Genomic DNA, 16,905 nt, shown 5'->3' with positions numbered 1-16,905 from the left:
CGTTCTTCACCACCTGACACAGAAAAAGGAATGCAGTCGGTAGGATATTTTTAATTCTTTTGCTTCTAAGGGAGTTAGTTATCTAGTAAGTTCCTCTTGTGGCATGCAATAGACAACCAGAACAGCTACAGGAGAGAGTCATTTTTGTTGTCAGCGGTAGTTGCATTATCACAAACGCAGAGTAATTCCATTGGCGTCGCATCAAAACGAGTACCTGCCGAAACCCGGGATCGAACCATGGACCTTTAGATCTTCAGTCTAACGCTCTCCCAACTGAGCTATTTCGGCTGACGGCGAAGGTTGCCATTTGCATGTGTTCGTTCACTTCTGCCTCGTTGCCAATTTCACAGTCACCTTCGTCTGATAAGACACAGGGACGCTGAAGGGCGAGCAGCCGATGCAGTGAAGTTCCACACACATTTCTTCAGCTTCCGTCATCGTAACAAGCAAACATGTCGACTCGATTCGTGTGATATTGAATTCGCTGACTTGACGTGACGCCACGCTGACGCTAGAAAACCCGTGCTATATCGATGCCAGGGGCAACTCGTGTGCAGAGAACGAGACACAAGAAGGAGTGAGCCTCTCCACCATATGAGAGGCAGTATCTAGCAGATACACATGGTAAAACATTCGACTTGCGTTAGCTCATAAATTGCTACACGTCATCGTCTGCAAGCTAAAATGGACACATCTGCACTGCCCAGTGAGGCGACACTTGTACTAACACCTGGTGGACGGCTGTGAGACGAGGAGATGAGCTGCGGCTTCTGGGCGCGACTGTAACGCTGCGCCCTCGATCAAATAACACTGCACATTGCTGGTGACCCACGTGTTTAGTAGTGACGCAACTGCTAGGATGCAGCTCAACGTCCGCCTTTTGAGAGCGAGAAAATTTTCGCAGTCGGCAGGACTCGAACCTACGCTCCCAGAGGGAATCTGATTTCAAGTCAGACGCCTTAACCACTCGGCCACGACTGCCGGTGGCGGAAGCGACTCCCGACAAGTCAAACCGCCATCTTTAGAAGCAATCTGATGGCAGAAAACGGCGTGGCCTCACTCTTTGCTGTAGGGTTTCCATTAGCCGTTACGAAAGTGTACTAATTTTCGCCCAGACAGGGACTTGAACCCAGGACCCTTCGGTTGAAAACCTAACGCTCTACCGACTCAGCTATGCGGGCCCACGCACGAGCATTATCGTACAGCTGCGTGGTGTGCGAGTGTTTCGCATGTCGTAATTGCTGGCTTATGGCTCCAATGGCGACTTCACCGACTTCCCACTGACGCACCGCTGACGCTAGTTTTCTGTCGTCTTAAAACGATGGACATACCTCCAAGCAGCTGCGAGATCTTAAGAAAAGAAAAAAAAAACAAAAACGCTGCACTACTGCTTTTGCCGCACTCGAATGATTGAAATTGCGATTCTTAAAAAGAGAATGAAATTTTCGAGCACATCTGTGTACTCACCATCTCAGCGACGGCTTTCTGCACTCCCAGCGTCAGTGCGAGGTTAACCGATAGGCACAGTAAGCAGCGGTCGTCGCGAAAACTCAGTATTCTTAAAACGGAAATTTTCGTCTTGTTGAGAATGGCGTCACTGGTTGCACCCGCATTCGCCCACGCATGTCACATGTGTGCGAAAACGTTTGCTCCTCTTTACGCAAAATAGCACGCAGCCGGTAGGATTCGAACCTACGCTCCCAGAGGGAATCTGATTTCGAGTCACACGCCTTAACCACTCGGCCACGACTGCCGTTAGCGCGGTGTTCTCCCGACACATGCAACTGCTACCGTATAAAACGCTGTGGTGTCAGAAAACGGCGTAGCTGCATTATTTTCCGTAGCGTTTCCACCGCTACCAGACGAATCGCTACCAAAGTATTAAAATTTCCGCCCGGACAGGGACTTGAACCCTGGACCCTTAGGTTAAAAGCCTAATGCTCTACCGACTGAGCTATCCGGGCTCACACAAGGCTGCAAAATCTCCTACGATGCACAACTATACATTGACTCATGTCCTTTACTGTTGTGCAATCGCTGCATGGGGCCGTTACTAATAAAACGTCGCCTAAATGCTGTCTACAAACTTATCGCGCTAAGCCCGTAACACACTATCGAAGACTGCTGACACACGATGCAACAACAAATTGCACCAGTTGTTACGTCTCATACGTTGGAGCAGAGAATTTACGTGTTTTGTCGACACTCACTGGGCAATTGGAAAATTCACAAGCATTTCGAATGCAATGTTTCCCACGCTTTCGCTCATTTCACGGTTCTGTTGAAGACGTTCTTCACCACCTGACACAGAAAAAGGAATGCAGTCGGTAGGATATTTTTAATTCTTTTGCTTCTAAGGGAGTTAGTTATCTAGTAAGTTCCTCTTGTGGCATGCAATAGACAACCAGAACAGCTACAGGAGAGAGTCATTTTTGTTGTCAGCGGTAGTTGCATTATCACAAACGCAGAGTAATTCCATTGGCGTCGCATCAAAACGAGTACCTGCCGAAACCCAGGATCGAACCATGGACCTTTAGATCTTCAGTCTAACGCTCTCCCAACTGAGCTATTTCGGCTGACGGCGAAGGTTGCCATTTGCATGTGTTCGTTCACTTCTGCCTCGTTGCCAATTTCACAGTCACCTTCGTCTGATAAGACACAGGGACGCTGAAGGGCGAGCAGCCGATGCAGTGAAGTTCCACACACATTTCTTCAGCTTCCGTCATCGTAACAAGCAAACATGTCGACTCGATTCGTGTGATATTGAATTCGCTGACTTGACGTGACGCCACGCTGACGCTAGAAAACCCGTGCTATATCGATGCCAGGGGCAACTCGTGTGCAGAGAACGAGACACAAGAAGGAGTGAGCCTCTCCACCATATGAGAGGCAGTATCTAGCAGATACACATGGTAAAACATTCGACTTGCGTTAGCTCATAAATTGCTACACGTCATCGTCTGCAAGCTAAAATGGACACATCTGCACTGCCCAGTGAGGCGACACTTGTACTAACACCTGGTGGACGGCTGTGAGACGAGGAGATGAGCTGCGGCTTCTGGGCGCGACTGTAACGCTGCGCCCTCGATCAAATAACACTGCACATTGCTGGTGACCCACGTGTTTAGTAGTGACGCAACTGCTAGGATGCAGCTCAACGTCCGCCTTTTGAGAGCGAGAAAATTTTCGCAGTCGGCAGGACTCGAACCTACGCTCCCAGAGGGAATCTGATTTCAAGTCAGACGCCTTAACCACTCGGCCACGACTGCCGGTGGCGGAAGCGACTCCCGACAAGTCAAACCGCCATCTTTAGAAGCAATCTGATGGCAGAAAACGGCGTGGCCTCACTCTTTGCTGTAGGGTTTCCATTAGCCGTTACGAAAGTGTACTAATTTTCGCCCAGACAGGGACTTGAACCCAGGACCCTTCGGTTGAAAACCTAACGCTCTACCGACTCAGCTATGCGGGCCCACGCACGAGCATTATCGTACAGCTGCGTGGTGTGCGAGTGTTTCGCATGTCGTAATTGCTGGCTTATGGCTCCAATGGCGACTTCACCGACTTCCCACTGACGCACCGCTGACGCTAGTTTTCTGTCGTCTTAAAACGATGGACATACCTCCAAGCAGCTGCGAGATCTTAAGAAAAGAAAAAAAAAAAAAACGCTGCACTACTGCTTTTGCCGCACTCGAATGATTGAAATTGCGATTCTTAAAAAGAAAATGAAATTTTCGAGCACATCTGTGTACTCACCATCTCAGCGACGGCTTTCTGCAGTCCCAGCGTCAGTGCGAGGTTAACCGATAGGCACAGTAAGCAGCGGTCGTCGCGAAAACTCAGTATTCTTAAAACGGAAATTTTCGTCTTGTTGAGAATGGCGTCACTGGTTGCACCCGCATTCGCCCACGCATGTCACATGTGTGCGAAAACGTTTGCTCCTCTTTACGCAAAATCGCACGCAGCCGGTAGGATTCGAACCTACGCTCCCAGAGGGAATCTGATTTCGAGTCAGACGCCTTAACCACTCGGCCACGACTGCCGTTAGCGCGGTGTTCTCCCGACACATGCAACTGCTACCGTATAAAACGCTGTGGTGTCAGAAAACGGCGTAGCTGCATTATTTTCCGTAGCGTTTCCACCGCTACCAGACGAATCGCTACCAAAGTATTAAAATTTCCGCCCGGACAGGGACTTGAACCCTGGACCCTTAGGTTAAAAGCCTAATGCTCTACCGACTGAGCTATCCGGGCTCACACAAGGCTGCAAAATCTCCTACGATGCACAACTATACATTGACTCATGTCCTTTACTGTTGTGCAATCGCTGCATGGGGCCGTTACTAATAAAACGTCGCCTAAATGCTGTCTACAAACTTATCGCGCTAAGCCCGTAACACACTATCGAAGACTGCTGACACACGATGCAACAACAAATTGCACCAGTTGTTACGTCTCATACGTTGGAGCAGAGAATTTACGTGTTTTGTCGACACTCACTGGGCAATTGGAAAATTCACAAGCATTTCGAATGCAATGTTTCCCACGCTTTCGCTCATTTCACGGTTCTGTTGAAGACGTTCTTCACCACCTGACACAGAAAAAGGAATGCAGTCGGTAGGATATTTTTAATTCTTTTGCTTCTAAGGGAGTTAGTTATCTAGTAAGTTCCTCTTGTGGCATGCAATAGACAACCAGAACAGCTACAGGAGAGAGTCATTTTTGTTGTCAGCGGTAGTTGCATTATCACAAACGCAGAGTAATTCCATTGGCGTCGCATCAAAACGAGTACCTGCCGAAACCCAGGATCGAACCATGGACCTTTAGATCTTCAGTCTAACGCTCTCCCAACTGAGCTATTTCGGCTGACGGCGAAGGTTGCCATTTGCATGTGTTCGTTCACTTCTGCCTCGTTGCCAATTTCACAGTCACCTTCGTCTGATAAGACACAGGGACGCTGAAGGGCGAGCAGCCGATGCAGTGAAGTTCCACACACATTTCTTCAGCTTCCGTCATCGTAACAAGCAAACATGTCGACTCGATTCGTGTGATATTGAATTCGCTGACTTGACGTGACGCCACGCTGACGCTAGAAAACCCGTGCTATATCGATGCCAGGGGCAACTCGTGTGCAGAGAACGAGACACAAGAAGGAGTGAGCCTCTCCACCATATGAGAGGCAGTATCTAGCAGATACACATGGTAAAACATTCGACTTGCGTTAGCTCATAAATTGCTACACGTCATCGTCTGCAAGCTAAAATGGACACATCTGCACTGCCCAGTGAGGCGACACTTGTACTAACACCTGGTGGACGGCTGTGAGACGAGGAGATGAGCTGCGGCTTCTGGGCGCGACTGTAACGCTGCGCCCTCGATCAAATAACACTGCACATTGCTGGTGACCCACGTGTTTAGTAGTGACGCAACTGCTAGGATGCAGCTCAACGTCCGCCTTTTGAGAGCGAGAAAATTTTCGCAGTCGGCAGGACTCGAACCTACGCTCCCAGAGGGAATCTGATTTCAAGTCAGACGCCTTAACCACTCGGCCACGACTGCCGGTGGCGGAAGCGACTCCCGACAAGTCAAACCGCCATCTTTAGAAGCAATATGATGGCAGAAAACGGCGTGGCCTCACTCTTTGCTGTAGGGTTTCCATTAGCCGTTACGAAAGTGTACTAATTTTCGCCCAGACAGGGACTTGAACCCAGGACCCTTCGGTTGAAAACCTAACGCTCTACCGACTCAGCTATGCGGGCCCACGCACGAGCATTATCGTACAGCTGCGTGGTGTGCGAGTGTTTCGCATGTCGTAATTGCTGGCTTATGGCTCCAATGGCGACTTCACCGACTTCCCACTGACGCACCGCTGACGCTAGTTTTCTGTCGTCTTAAAACGATGGACATACCTCCAAGCAGCTGCGAGATCTTAAGAAAAGAAAAAAAAAAAAAACGCTGCACTACTGCTTTTGCCGCACTCGAATGATTGAAATTGCGATTCTTAAAAAGAAAATGAAATTTTCGAGCACATCTGTGTACTCACCATCTCAGCGACGGCTTTCTGCAGTCCCAGCGTCAGTGCGAGGTTAACCGATAGGCACAGTAAGCAGCGGTCGTCGCGAAAACTCAGTATTCTTAAAACGGAAATTTTCGTCTTGTTGAGAATGGCGTCACTGGTTGCACCCGCATTCGCCCACGCATGTCACATGTGTGCGAAAACGTTTGCTCCTCTTTACGCAAAATCGCACGCAGCCGGTAGGATTCGAACCTACGCTCCCAGAGGGAATCTGATTTCGAGTCACACGCCTTAACCACTCGGCCACGACTGCCGTTAGCGCGGTGTTCTCCCGACACATGCAACTGCTACCGTATAAAACGCTGTGGTGTCAGAAAACGGCGTAGCTGCATTATTTTCCGTAGCGTTTCCACCGCTACCAGACGAATCGCTACCAAAGTATTAAAATTTCCGCCCGGACAGGGACTTGAACCCTGGACCCTTAGGTTAAAAGCCTAATGCTCTACCGACTGAGCTATCCGGGCTCACACAAGGCTGCAAAATCTCCTACGATGCACAACTATACATTGACTCATGTCCTTTACTGTTGTGCAATCGCTGCATGGGGCCGTTACTAATAAAACGTCGCCTAAATGCTGTCTACAAACTTATCGCGCTAAGCCCGTAACACACTATCGAAGACTGCTGACACACGATGCAACAACAAATTGCACCAGTTGTTACGTCTCATACGTTGGAGCAGAGAATTTACGTGTTTTGTCGACACTCACTGGGCAATTGGAAAATTCACAAGCATTTCGAATGCAATGTTTCCCACGCTTTCGCTCATTTCACGGTTCTGTTGAAGACGTTCTTCACCACCTGACACAGAAAAAGGAATGCAGTCGGTAGGATATTTTTAATTCTTTTGCTTCTAAGGGAGTTAGTTATCTAGTAAGTTCCTCTTGTGGCATGCAATAGACAACCAGAACAGCTACAGGAGAGAGTCATTTTTGTTGTCAGCGGTAGTTGCATTATCACAAACGCAGAGTAATTCCATTGGCGTCGCATCAAAACGAGTACCTGCCGAAACCCAGGATCGAACCATGGACCTTTAGATCTTCAGTCTAACGCTCTCCCAACTGAGCTATTTCGGCTGACGGCGAAGGTTGCCATTTGCATGTGTTCGTTCACTTCTGCCTCGTTGCCAATTTCACAGTCACCTTCGTCTGATAAGACACAGGGACGCTGAAGGGCGAGCAGCCGATGCAGTGAAGTTCCACACACATTTCTTCAGCTTCCGTCATCGTAACAAGCAAACATGTCGACTCGATTCGTGTGATATTGAATTCGCTGACTTGACGTGACGCCACGCTGACGCTAGAAAACCCGTGCTATATCGATGCCAGGGGCAACTCGTGTGCAGAGAACGAGACACAAGAAGGAGTGAGCCTCTCCACCATATGAGAGGCAGTATCTAGCAGATACACATGGTAAAACATTCGACTTGCGTTAGCTCATAAATTGCTACACGTCATCGTCTGCAAGCTAAAATGGACACATCTGCACTGCCCAGTGAGGCGACACTTGTACTAACACCTGGTGGACGGCTGTGAGACGAGGAGATGAGCTGCGGCTTCTGGGCGCGACTGTAACGCTGCGCCCTCGATCAAATAACACTGCACATTGCTGGTGACCCACGTGTTTAGTAGTGACGCAACTGCTAGGATGCAGCTCAACGTCCGCCTTTTGAGAGCGAGAAAATTTTCGCAGTCGGCAGGACTCGAACCTACGCTCCCAGAGGGAATCTGATTTCAAGTCAGACGCCTTAACCACTCGGCCACGACTGCCGGTGGCGGAAGCGACTCCCGACAAGTCAAACCGCCATCTTTAGAAGCAATATGATGGCAGAAAACGGCGTGGCCTCACTCTTTGCTGTAGGGTTTCCATTAGCCGTTACGAAAGTGTACTAATTTTCGCCCAGACAGGGACTTGAACCCAGGACCCTTCGGTTGAAAACCTAACGCTCTACCGACTCAGCTATGCGGGCCCACGCACGAGCATTATCGTACAGCTGCGTGGTGTGCGAGTGTTTCGCATGTCGTAATTGCTGGCTTATGGCTCCAATGGCGACTTCACCGACTTCCCACTGACGCACCGCTGACGCTAGTTTTCTGTCGTCTTAAAACGATGGACATACCTCCAAGCAGCTGCGAGATCTTAAGAAAAGAAAAAAAAAAAAAACGCTGCACTACTGCTTTTGCCGCACTCGAATGATTGAAATTGCGATTCTTAAAAAGAAAATGAAATTTTCGAGCACATCTGTGTACTCACCATCTCAGCGACGGCTTTCTGCAGTCCCAGCGTCAGTGCGAGGTTAACCGATAGGCACAGTAAGCAGCGGTCGTCGCGAAAACTCAGTATTCTTAAAACGGAAATTTTCGTCTTGTTGAGAATGGCGTCACTGGTTGCACCCGCATTCGCCCACGCATGTCACATGTGTGCGAAAACGTTTGCTCCTCTTTACGCAAAATCGCACGCAGCCGGTAGGATTCGAACCTACGCTCCCAGAGGGAATCTGATTTCGAGTCACACGCCTTAACCACTCGGCCACGACTGCCGTTAGCGCAGTGTTCTCCCGACACATGCAACTGCTACCGTATAAAACGCTGTGGTGTCAGAAAACGGCGTAGCTGCATTATTTTCCGTAGCGTTTCCACCGCTACCAGACGAATCGCTACCAAAGTATTAAAATTTCCGCCCGGACAGGGACTTGAACCCTGGACCCTTAGGTTAAAAGCCTAATGCTCTACCGACTGAGCTATCCGGGCTCACACAAGGCTGCAAAATCTCCTACGATGCACAACTATACATTGACTCATGTCCTTTACTGTTGTGCAATCGCTGCATGGGGCCGTTACTAATAAAACGTCGCCTAAATGCTGTCTACAAACTTATCGCGCTAAGCCCGTAACACACTATCGAAGACTGCTGACACACGATGCAACAACAAATTGCACCAGTTGTTACGTCTCATACGTTGGAGCAGAGAATTTACGTGTTTTGTCGACACTCACTGGGCAATTGGAAAATTCACAAGCATTTCGAATGCAATGTTTCCCACGCTTTCGCTCATTTCACGGTTCTGTTGAAGACGTTCTTCACCACCTGACACAGAAAAAGGAATGCAGTCGGTAGGATATTTTTAATTCTTTTGCTTCTAAGGGAGTTAGTTATCTAGTAAGTTCCTCTTGTGGCATGCAATAGACAACCAGAACAGCTACAGGAGAGAGTCATTTTTGTTGTCAGCGGTAGTTGCATTATCACAAACGCAGAGTAATTCCATTGGCGTCGCATCAAAACGAGTACCTGCCGAAACCCAGGATCGAACCATGGACCTTTAGATCTTCAGTCTAACGCTCTCCCAACTGAGCTATTTCGGCTGACGGCGAAGGTTGCCATTTGCATGTGTTCGTTCACTTCTGCCTCGTTGCCAATTTCACAGTCACCTTCGTCTGATAAGACACAGGGACGCTGAAGGGCGAGCAGCCGATGCAGTGAAGTTCCACACACATTTCTTCAGCTTCCGTCATCGTAACAAGCAAACATGTCGACTCGATTCGTGTGATATTGAATTCGCTGACTTGACGTGACGCCACGCTGACGCTAGAAAACCCGTGCTATATCGATGCCAGGGGCAACTCGTGTGCAGAGAACGAGACACAAGAAGGAGTGAGCCTCTCCACCATATGAGAGGCAGTATCTAGCAGATACACATGGTAAAACATTCGACTTGCGTTAGCTCATAAATTGCTACACGTCATCGTCTGCAAGCTAAAATGGACACATCTGCACTGCCCAGTGAGGCGACACTTGTACTAACACCTGGTGGACGGCTGTGAGACGAGGAGATGAGCTGCGGCTTCTGGGCGCGACTGTAACGCTGCGCCCTCGATCAAATAACACTGCACATTGCTGGTGACCCACGTGTTTAGTAGTGACGCAACTGCTAGGATGCAGCTCAACGTCCGCCTTTTGAGAGCGAGAAAATTTTCGCAGTCGGCAGGACTCGAACCTACGCTCCCAGAGGGAATCTGATTTCAAGTCAGACGCCTTAACCACTCGGCCACGACTGCCGGTGGCGGAAGCGACTCCCGACAAGTCAAACCGCCATCTTTAGAAGCAATATGATGGCAGAAAACGGCGTGGCCTCACTCTTTGCTGTAGGGTTTCCATTAGCCGTTACGAAAGTGTACTAATTTTCGCCCAGACAGGGACTTGAACCCAGGACCCTTCGGTTGAAAACCTAACGCTCTACCGACTCAGCTATGCGGGCCCACGCACGAGCATTATCGTACAGCTGCGTGGTGTGCGAGTGTTTCGCATGTCGTAATTGCTGGCTTATGGCTCCAATGGCGACTTCACCGACTTCCCACTGACGCACCGCTGACGCTAGTTTTCTGTCGTCTTAAAACGATGGACATACCTCCAAGCAGCTGCGAGATCTTAAGAAAAGAAAAAAAAAAAAAAAAAACGCTGCACTACTGCTTTTGCCGCACTCGAATGATTGAAATTGCGATTCTTAAAAAGAAAATGAAATTTTCGAGCACATCTGTGTACTCACCATCTCAGCGACGGCTTTCTGCAGTCCCAGCGTCAGTGCGAGGTGAACCGATAGGCACAGTAAGCAGCGGTCGTCGCGAAAACTCAGTATTCTTAAAACGGAAATTTTCGTCTTGTTGAGAATGGCGTCACTGGTTGCACCCGCATTCGCCCACGCATGTCACATGTGTGCGAAAACGTTTGCTCCTCTTTACGCAAAATCGCACGCAGCCGGTAGGATTCGAACCTACGCTCCCAGAGGGAATCTGATTTCGAGTCAGACGCCTTAACCACTCGGCCACGACTGCCGTTAGCGCGGTGTTCTCCCGACACATGCAACTGCTACCGTATAAAACGCTGTGGTGTCAGAAAACGGCGTAGCTGCATTATTTTCCGTAGCGTTTCCACCGCTACCAGACGAATCACTACCAAAGTATTAAAATTTCCGCCCGGACAGGGACTTGAACCCTGGACCCTTAGGTTAAAAGCCTAATGCTCTACCGACTGAGCTATCCGGGCTCACACAAGGCTGCAAAATCTCCTACGATGCACAACTATACATTGACTCATGTCCTTTACTGTTGTGCAATCGCTGCATGGGGCCGTTACTAATAAAACGTCGCCTAAATGCTGTCTACAAACTTATCGCGCTAAGCCCGTAACACACTATCGAAGACTGCTGACACACGATGCAACAACAAATTGCACCAGTTGTTACGTCTCATACGTTGGAGCAGAGAATTTACGTGTTTTGTCGACACTCACTGGGCAATTGGAAAATTCACAAGCATTTCGAATGCAATGTTTCCCACGCTTTCGCTCATTTCACGGTTCCGTTGAAGACGTTCTTCACCACCTGACACAGAAAAAGGAATGCAGTCGGTAGGATATTTTTAATTCTTTTGCTTCTAAGGGAGTTAGTTATCTAGTAAGTTCCTCTTGTGGCATGCAATAGACAACCAGAACAGCTACAGGAGAGAGTCATTTTTGTTGTCAGCGGTAGTTGCATTATCACAAACGCAGAGTAATTCCATTGGCGTCGCATCAAAACGAGTACCTGCCGAAACCCGGGATCGAACCATGGACCTTTAGATCTTCAGTCTAACGCTCTCCCAACTGAGCTATTTCGGCTGACGGCGAAGGTTGCCATTTGCATGTGTTCGTTCACTTCTGCCTCGTTGCCAATTTCACAGTCACCTTCGTCTGATAAGACACAGGGACGCTGAAGGGCGAGCAGCCGATGCAGTGAAGTTCCACACACATTTCTTCAGCTTCCGTCATCGTAACAAGCAAACATGTCGACTCGATTCGTGTGATATTGAATTCGCTGACTTGACGTGACGCCACGCTGACGCTAGAAAACCCGTGCTATATCGATGCCAGGGGCAACTCCAGGGGCAACTCGTGTGCAGAGAACGAGACACAAGAAGGAGTGAGCCTCTCCACCATATGAGAGGCAGTATCTAGCAGATACACATGGTAAAACATTCGACTTGCGTTAGCTCATAAATTGCTACACGTCATCGTCTGCAAGCTAAAATGGACACATCTGCACTGCCCAGTGAGGCGACACTTGTACTAACACCTGGTGGACGGCTGTGAGACGAGGAGATGAGCTGCGGCTTCTGGGCGCGACTGTAACGCTGCGCCCTCGATCAAATAACACTGCACATTGCTGGTGACCCACGTGTTTAGTAGTGACGCAACTGCTAGGATGCAGCTCAACGTCCGCCTTTTGAGAGCGAGAAAATTTTCGCAGTCGGCAGGACTCGAACCTACGCTCCCAGAGGGAATCTGATTTCAAGTCAGACGCCTTAACCACTCGGCCACGACTGCCGGTGGCGGAAGCGACTCCCGACAAGTCAAACCGCCATCTTTAGAAGCAATCTGATGGCAGAAAGCGGCGTGGCCTCACTCTTTGCTGTAGGGTTTCCATTAGCCGTTACGAAAGTGTACTAATTTTCGCCCAGACAGGGACTTGAACCCAGGACCCTTCAGTTGAAAACCTAACGCTCTACCGACTCAGCTATGCGGGCCCACGCACGAGCATTATCGTACAGCTGCGTGGTGTGCGAGTGTTTCGCATGTCGTAATTGCTGGCTTATGGCTCCAATGGCGACTTCACCGACTTCCCACTGACGCACCGCTGACGCTAGTTTTCTGTCGTCTTAAAACGATGGACATACCTCCAAGCAGCTGCGAGATCTTAAGAAAAGAAAAAAAAAAAAAAAAAAACGCTGCACTACTGCTTTTGCCGCACTCGAATGATTGAAATTGCGATTCTTAAAAAGAAAATGAAATTTTCGAGCACATCTGTGTACTCACCATCTCAGCGACGGCTTTCTGCAGTCCCAGCGTCAGTGCGAGGTGAACCGATAGGCACAGTAAGCAGCGGTCGTCGCGAAAACTCAGTATTCTTAAAACGGAAATTTTCGTCTTGTTGAGAATGGCGTCACTGGTTGCACCCGCATTCGCCCACGCATGTCACATGTGTGCGAAAACGTTTGCTCCTCTTTACGCAAAATCGCACGCAGCCGGTAGGATTCGAACCTACGCTCCCAGAGGGAATCTGATTTCGAGTCAGACGCCTTAACCACTCGGCCACGACTGCCGTTAGCGCGGTGTTCTCCCGACACATGCAACTGCTACCGTATAAAACGCTGTGGTGTCAGAAAACGGCGTAGCTGCATTATTTTCCGTAGCGTTTCCACCGCTACCAGACGAATCGCTACCAAAGTATTAAAATTTCCGCCCGGACAGGGACTTGAACCCTGGACCCTTAGGTTAAAAGCCTAATGCTCTACCGACTGAGCTATCCGGGCTCACACAAGGCTGCAAAATCTCCTACGATGCACAACTATACATTGACTCATGTCCTTTACTGTTGTGCAATCGCTGCATGGGGCCGTTACTAATAAAACGTCGCCTAAATGCTGTCTACAAACTTATCGCGCTAAGCCCGTAACACACTATCGAAGACTGCTGACACACGATGCAACAACAAATTGCACCAGTTGTTACGTCTCATACGTTGGAGCAGAGAATTTACGTGTTTTGTCGACACTCACTGGGCAATTGGAAAATTCACAAGCATTTCGAATGCAATGTTTCCCACGCTTTCGCTCATTTCACGGTTCCGTTGAAGACGTTCTTCACCACCTGACACAGAAAAAGGAATGCAGTCGGTAGGATATTTTTAATTCTTTTGCTTCTAAGGGAGTTAGTTATCTAGTAAGTTCCTCTTGTGGCATGCAATAGACAACCAGAACAGCTACAGGAGAGAGTCATTTTTGTTGTCAGCGGTAGTTGCATTATCACAAACGCAGAGTAATTCCATTGGCGTCGCATCAAAACGAGTACCTGCCGAAACCCGGGATCGAACCAGGGACCTTTAGATCTTCAGTCTAACGCTCTCCCAACTGAGCTATTTCGGCTGACGGCGAAGGTTGCCATTTGCATGTGTTCGTTCACTTCTGCCTCGTTGCCAATTTCACAGTCACCTTCGTCTGATAAGACACAGGGACGCTGAAGGGCGAGCAGCCGATGCAGTGAAGTTCCACACACATTTCTTCAGCTTCCGTCATCGTAACAAGCAAACATGTCGACTCGATTCGTGTGATATTGAATTCGCTGACTTGACGTGACGCCACGCTGACGCTAGAAAACCCGTGCTATATCGATGCCAGGGGCAACTCGTGTGCAGAGAACGAGACACAAGAAGGAGTGAGCCTCTCCACCATATGAGAGGCAGTATCTAGCAGATACACATGGTAAAACATTCGACTTGCGTTAGCTCATAAATTGCTACACGTCATCGTCTGCAAGCTAAAATGGACACATCTGCACTGCCCAGTGAGGCGACACTTGTACTAACACCTGGTGGACGGCTGTGAGACGAGGAGATGAGCTGCGGCTTCTGGGCGCGACTGTAACGCTGCGCCCTCGATCAAATAACACTGCACATTGCTGGTGACCCACGTGTTTAGTAGTGACGCAACTGCTAGGATGCAGCTCAACGTCCGCCTTTTGAGAGCGAGAAAATTTTCGCAGTCGGCAGGACTCGAACCTACGCTCCCAGAGGGAATCTGATTTCAAGTCAGACGCCTTAACCACTCGGCCACGACTGCCGGTGGCGGAAGCGACTCCCGACAAGTCAAACCGCCATCTTTAGAAGCAATCTGATGGCAGAAAGCGGCGTGGCCTCACTCTTTGCTGTAGGGTTTCCATTAGCCGTTACGAAAGTGTACTAATTTTCGCCCAGACAGGGACTTGAACCCAGGACCCTTCAGTTGAAAACCTAACGCTCTACCGACTCAGCTATGCGGGCCCACGCACGAGCATTATCGTACAGCTGCGTGGTGTGCGAGTGTTTCGCATGTCGTAATTGCTGGCTTATGGCTCCAATGGCGACTTCACCGACTTCCCACTGACGCACCGCTGACGCTAGTTTTCTGTCGTCTTAAAACGATGGACATACCTCCAAGCAGCTGCGAGATCTTAAGAAAAGAAAAAAAAAAAAAAAAAAACGCTGCACTACTGCTTTTGCCGCACTCGAATGATTGAAATTGCGATTCTTAAAAAGAAAATGAAATTTTCGAGCACATCTGTGTACTCACCATCTCAGCGACGGCTTTCTGCAGTCCCAGCGTCAGTGCGAGGTGAACCGATAGGCACAGTAAGCAGCGGTCGTCGCGAAAACTCAGTATTCTTAAAACGGAAATTTTCGTCTTGTTGAGAATGGCGTCACTGGTTGCACCCGCATTCGCCCACGCATGTCACATGTGTGCGAAAACGTTTGCTCCTCTTTACGCAAAATCGCACGCAGCCGGTAGGATTCGAACCTACGCTCCCAGAGGGAATCTGATTTCGAGTCAGACGCCTTAACCACTCGGCCACGACTGCCGTTAGCGCGGTGTTCTCCCGACACATGCAACTGCTACCGTATAAAACGCTGTGGTGTCAGAAAACGGCGTAGCTGCATTATTTTCCGTAGCGTTTCCACCGCTACCAGACGAATCGCTACCAAAGTATTAAAATTTCCGCCCGGACAGGGACTTGAACCCTGGACCCTTAGGTTAAAAGCCTAATGCTCTACCGACTGAGCTATCCGGGCTCACACAAGGCTGCAAAATCTCCTACGATGCACAACTATACATTGACTCATGTCCTTTACTGTTGTGCAATCGCTGCATGGGGCCGTTACTAATAAAACGTCGCCTAAATGCTGTCTACAAACTTATCGCGCTAAGCCCGTAACACACTATCGAAGACTGCTGACACACGATGCAACAACAAATTGCACCAGTTGTTACGTCTCATACGTTGGAGCAGAGAATTTACGTGTTTTGTCGACACTCACTGGGCAATTGGAAAATTCACAAGCATTTCGAATGCAATGTTTCCCACGCTTTCGCTCATTTCACGGTTCCGTTGAAGACGTTCTTCACCACCTGACACAGAAAAAGAGAATGCAGTCGGTAGGATATTTTTAATTCTTTTGCTTCTAAGGGAGTTAGTTATCTAGTAAGTTCCTCTTGTGGCATGCAATAGACAACCAGAACAGCTACAGGAGAGAGTCATTTTTGTTGTCAGCGGTAGTTGCATTATCACAAACGCAGAGTAATTCCATTGGCGTCGCATCAAAACGAGTACCTGCCGAAACCCGGGATCGAACCAGGGACCTTTAGATCTTCAGTCTAACGCTCTCCCAACTGAGCTATTTCGGCTGACGGCGAAGGTTGCCATTTGCATGTGTTCGTTCACTTCTGCCTCGTTGCCAATTTCACAGTCACCTTCGTCTGATAAGACACAGGGACGCTGAAGGGCGAGCAGCCGATGCAGTGAAGTTCCACACACATTTCTTCAGCTTCCGTCATCGTAACAAGCAAACATGTCGACTCGATTCGTGTGATATTGAATTCGCTGACTTGACGTGACGCCACGCTGACGCTAGAAAACCCGTGCTATATCGATGCCAGGGGCAACTCGTGTGCAGAGAACGAGACACAAGAAGGAGTGAGCCTCTCCACCATATGAGAGGCAGTATCTAGCAGATACACATGGTAAAACATTCGACTTGCGTTAGCTCATAAATTGCTACACGTCATCGTCTGCAAGCTAAAATGGACACATCTGCACTGCCCAGTGAGGCGACACTTGTACTAACACCTGGTGGACGGCTGTGAGACGAGGAGATGAGCTGCGGCTTCTGGGGCGACTGTAACGCTGCGCCCTCGATCAAATAACACTGCACATTGCTGGTGACCCACGTGTTTAGTAGTGACGCAACTGCTAGGATGCAGCTCAACGTCC

At 49.1% G+C, this 16,905-nt stretch overlaps 29 non-coding genes across 29 annotated transcripts; all 29 read right to left on the bottom strand.

Annotated features, from left to right (window-relative positions):
- Positions 1-215: 215 nt before the first annotated feature.
- Trnaf-gaa (transfer RNA phenylalanine (anticodon GAA)) lies at positions 216-288 on the bottom strand. Its single transcript has one exon. It is a non-coding gene; the product is annotated as a tRNA-Phe (tRNA).
- A 611-nt stretch (positions 289-899) lies between these two features.
- Trnas-uga (transfer RNA serine (anticodon UGA)) lies at positions 900-981 on the bottom strand. Its single transcript has one exon. It is a non-coding gene; the product is annotated as a tRNA-Ser (tRNA).
- Positions 982-1,671: 690 nt separating this feature from the next.
- Positions 1,672-1,753, bottom strand: Trnas-cga (transfer RNA serine (anticodon CGA)). The gene has a single exon. It is a non-coding gene; the product is annotated as a tRNA-Ser (tRNA).
- A 138-nt stretch (positions 1,754-1,891) lies between these two features.
- On the bottom strand, positions 1,892-1,964 carry Trnak-uuu (transfer RNA lysine (anticodon UUU)). Its single transcript has one exon. It is a non-coding gene; the product is annotated as a tRNA-Lys (tRNA).
- A 539-nt stretch (positions 1,965-2,503) lies between these two features.
- On the bottom strand, positions 2,504-2,576 carry Trnaf-gaa (transfer RNA phenylalanine (anticodon GAA)). Its single transcript has one exon. It is a non-coding gene; the product is annotated as a tRNA-Phe (tRNA).
- A 611-nt stretch (positions 2,577-3,187) lies between these two features.
- On the bottom strand, positions 3,188-3,269 carry Trnas-uga (transfer RNA serine (anticodon UGA)). Its single transcript has one exon. It is a non-coding gene; the product is annotated as a tRNA-Ser (tRNA).
- Positions 3,270-3,957: 688 nt separating this feature from the next.
- On the bottom strand, positions 3,958-4,039 carry Trnas-cga (transfer RNA serine (anticodon CGA)). The gene has a single exon. It is a non-coding gene; the product is annotated as a tRNA-Ser (tRNA).
- Positions 4,040-4,177: 138 nt separating this feature from the next.
- Trnak-uuu (transfer RNA lysine (anticodon UUU)) lies at positions 4,178-4,250 on the bottom strand. The gene has a single exon. It is a non-coding gene; the product is annotated as a tRNA-Lys (tRNA).
- Positions 4,251-4,789: 539 nt separating this feature from the next.
- Trnaf-gaa (transfer RNA phenylalanine (anticodon GAA)) lies at positions 4,790-4,862 on the bottom strand. Its single transcript has one exon. It is a non-coding gene; the product is annotated as a tRNA-Phe (tRNA).
- A 611-nt stretch (positions 4,863-5,473) lies between these two features.
- Positions 5,474-5,555, bottom strand: Trnas-uga (transfer RNA serine (anticodon UGA)). Its single transcript has one exon. It is a non-coding gene; the product is annotated as a tRNA-Ser (tRNA).
- Positions 5,556-6,243: 688 nt separating this feature from the next.
- On the bottom strand, positions 6,244-6,325 carry Trnas-cga (transfer RNA serine (anticodon CGA)). The gene has a single exon. It is a non-coding gene; the product is annotated as a tRNA-Ser (tRNA).
- Positions 6,326-6,463: 138 nt separating this feature from the next.
- On the bottom strand, positions 6,464-6,536 carry Trnak-uuu (transfer RNA lysine (anticodon UUU)). Its single transcript has one exon. It is a non-coding gene; the product is annotated as a tRNA-Lys (tRNA).
- Positions 6,537-7,075: 539 nt separating this feature from the next.
- Positions 7,076-7,148, bottom strand: Trnaf-gaa (transfer RNA phenylalanine (anticodon GAA)). The gene has a single exon. It is a non-coding gene; the product is annotated as a tRNA-Phe (tRNA).
- Positions 7,149-7,759: 611 nt separating this feature from the next.
- Trnas-uga (transfer RNA serine (anticodon UGA)) lies at positions 7,760-7,841 on the bottom strand. Its single transcript has one exon. It is a non-coding gene; the product is annotated as a tRNA-Ser (tRNA).
- Positions 7,842-8,529: 688 nt separating this feature from the next.
- On the bottom strand, positions 8,530-8,611 carry Trnas-cga (transfer RNA serine (anticodon CGA)). Its single transcript has one exon. It is a non-coding gene; the product is annotated as a tRNA-Ser (tRNA).
- A 138-nt stretch (positions 8,612-8,749) lies between these two features.
- On the bottom strand, positions 8,750-8,822 carry Trnak-uuu (transfer RNA lysine (anticodon UUU)). Its single transcript has one exon. It is a non-coding gene; the product is annotated as a tRNA-Lys (tRNA).
- A 539-nt stretch (positions 8,823-9,361) lies between these two features.
- On the bottom strand, positions 9,362-9,434 carry Trnaf-gaa (transfer RNA phenylalanine (anticodon GAA)). The gene has a single exon. It is a non-coding gene; the product is annotated as a tRNA-Phe (tRNA).
- Positions 9,435-10,045: 611 nt separating this feature from the next.
- Trnas-uga (transfer RNA serine (anticodon UGA)) lies at positions 10,046-10,127 on the bottom strand. Its single transcript has one exon. It is a non-coding gene; the product is annotated as a tRNA-Ser (tRNA).
- A 692-nt stretch (positions 10,128-10,819) lies between these two features.
- Positions 10,820-10,901, bottom strand: Trnas-cga (transfer RNA serine (anticodon CGA)). Its single transcript has one exon. It is a non-coding gene; the product is annotated as a tRNA-Ser (tRNA).
- A 138-nt stretch (positions 10,902-11,039) lies between these two features.
- Positions 11,040-11,112, bottom strand: Trnak-uuu (transfer RNA lysine (anticodon UUU)). The gene has a single exon. It is a non-coding gene; the product is annotated as a tRNA-Lys (tRNA).
- A 539-nt stretch (positions 11,113-11,651) lies between these two features.
- Positions 11,652-11,724, bottom strand: Trnaf-gaa (transfer RNA phenylalanine (anticodon GAA)). Its single transcript has one exon. It is a non-coding gene; the product is annotated as a tRNA-Phe (tRNA).
- A 623-nt stretch (positions 11,725-12,347) lies between these two features.
- Trnas-uga (transfer RNA serine (anticodon UGA)) lies at positions 12,348-12,429 on the bottom strand. Its single transcript has one exon. It is a non-coding gene; the product is annotated as a tRNA-Ser (tRNA).
- Positions 12,430-13,122: 693 nt separating this feature from the next.
- On the bottom strand, positions 13,123-13,204 carry Trnas-cga (transfer RNA serine (anticodon CGA)). The gene has a single exon. It is a non-coding gene; the product is annotated as a tRNA-Ser (tRNA).
- Positions 13,205-13,342: 138 nt separating this feature from the next.
- Positions 13,343-13,415, bottom strand: Trnak-uuu (transfer RNA lysine (anticodon UUU)). The gene has a single exon. It is a non-coding gene; the product is annotated as a tRNA-Lys (tRNA).
- A 539-nt stretch (positions 13,416-13,954) lies between these two features.
- Trnaf-gaa (transfer RNA phenylalanine (anticodon GAA)) lies at positions 13,955-14,027 on the bottom strand. The gene has a single exon. It is a non-coding gene; the product is annotated as a tRNA-Phe (tRNA).
- Positions 14,028-14,638: 611 nt separating this feature from the next.
- On the bottom strand, positions 14,639-14,720 carry Trnas-uga (transfer RNA serine (anticodon UGA)). The gene has a single exon. It is a non-coding gene; the product is annotated as a tRNA-Ser (tRNA).
- A 693-nt stretch (positions 14,721-15,413) lies between these two features.
- Positions 15,414-15,495, bottom strand: Trnas-cga (transfer RNA serine (anticodon CGA)). The gene has a single exon. It is a non-coding gene; the product is annotated as a tRNA-Ser (tRNA).
- A 138-nt stretch (positions 15,496-15,633) lies between these two features.
- Trnak-uuu (transfer RNA lysine (anticodon UUU)) lies at positions 15,634-15,706 on the bottom strand. The gene has a single exon. It is a non-coding gene; the product is annotated as a tRNA-Lys (tRNA).
- Positions 15,707-16,246: 540 nt separating this feature from the next.
- Trnaf-gaa (transfer RNA phenylalanine (anticodon GAA)) lies at positions 16,247-16,319 on the bottom strand. The gene has a single exon. It is a non-coding gene; the product is annotated as a tRNA-Phe (tRNA).
- Between the last annotated feature and the right edge of the window lie 586 nt (positions 16,320-16,905).

Source organism: Schistocerca cancellata, unplaced genomic scaffold, assembly GCF_023864275.1.
Source record: "Schistocerca cancellata isolate TAMUIC-IGC-003103 unplaced genomic scaffold, iqSchCanc2.1 HiC_scaffold_356, whole genome shotgun sequence".
Classification (NCBI taxonomy): Eukaryota; Metazoa; Arthropoda; class Insecta; order Orthoptera; family Acrididae; genus Schistocerca; species Schistocerca cancellata.
The sequence above is the reverse complement of the archived record's forward strand: the minus strand, read 5'-3'. Positions and strand labels throughout refer to the sequence as shown.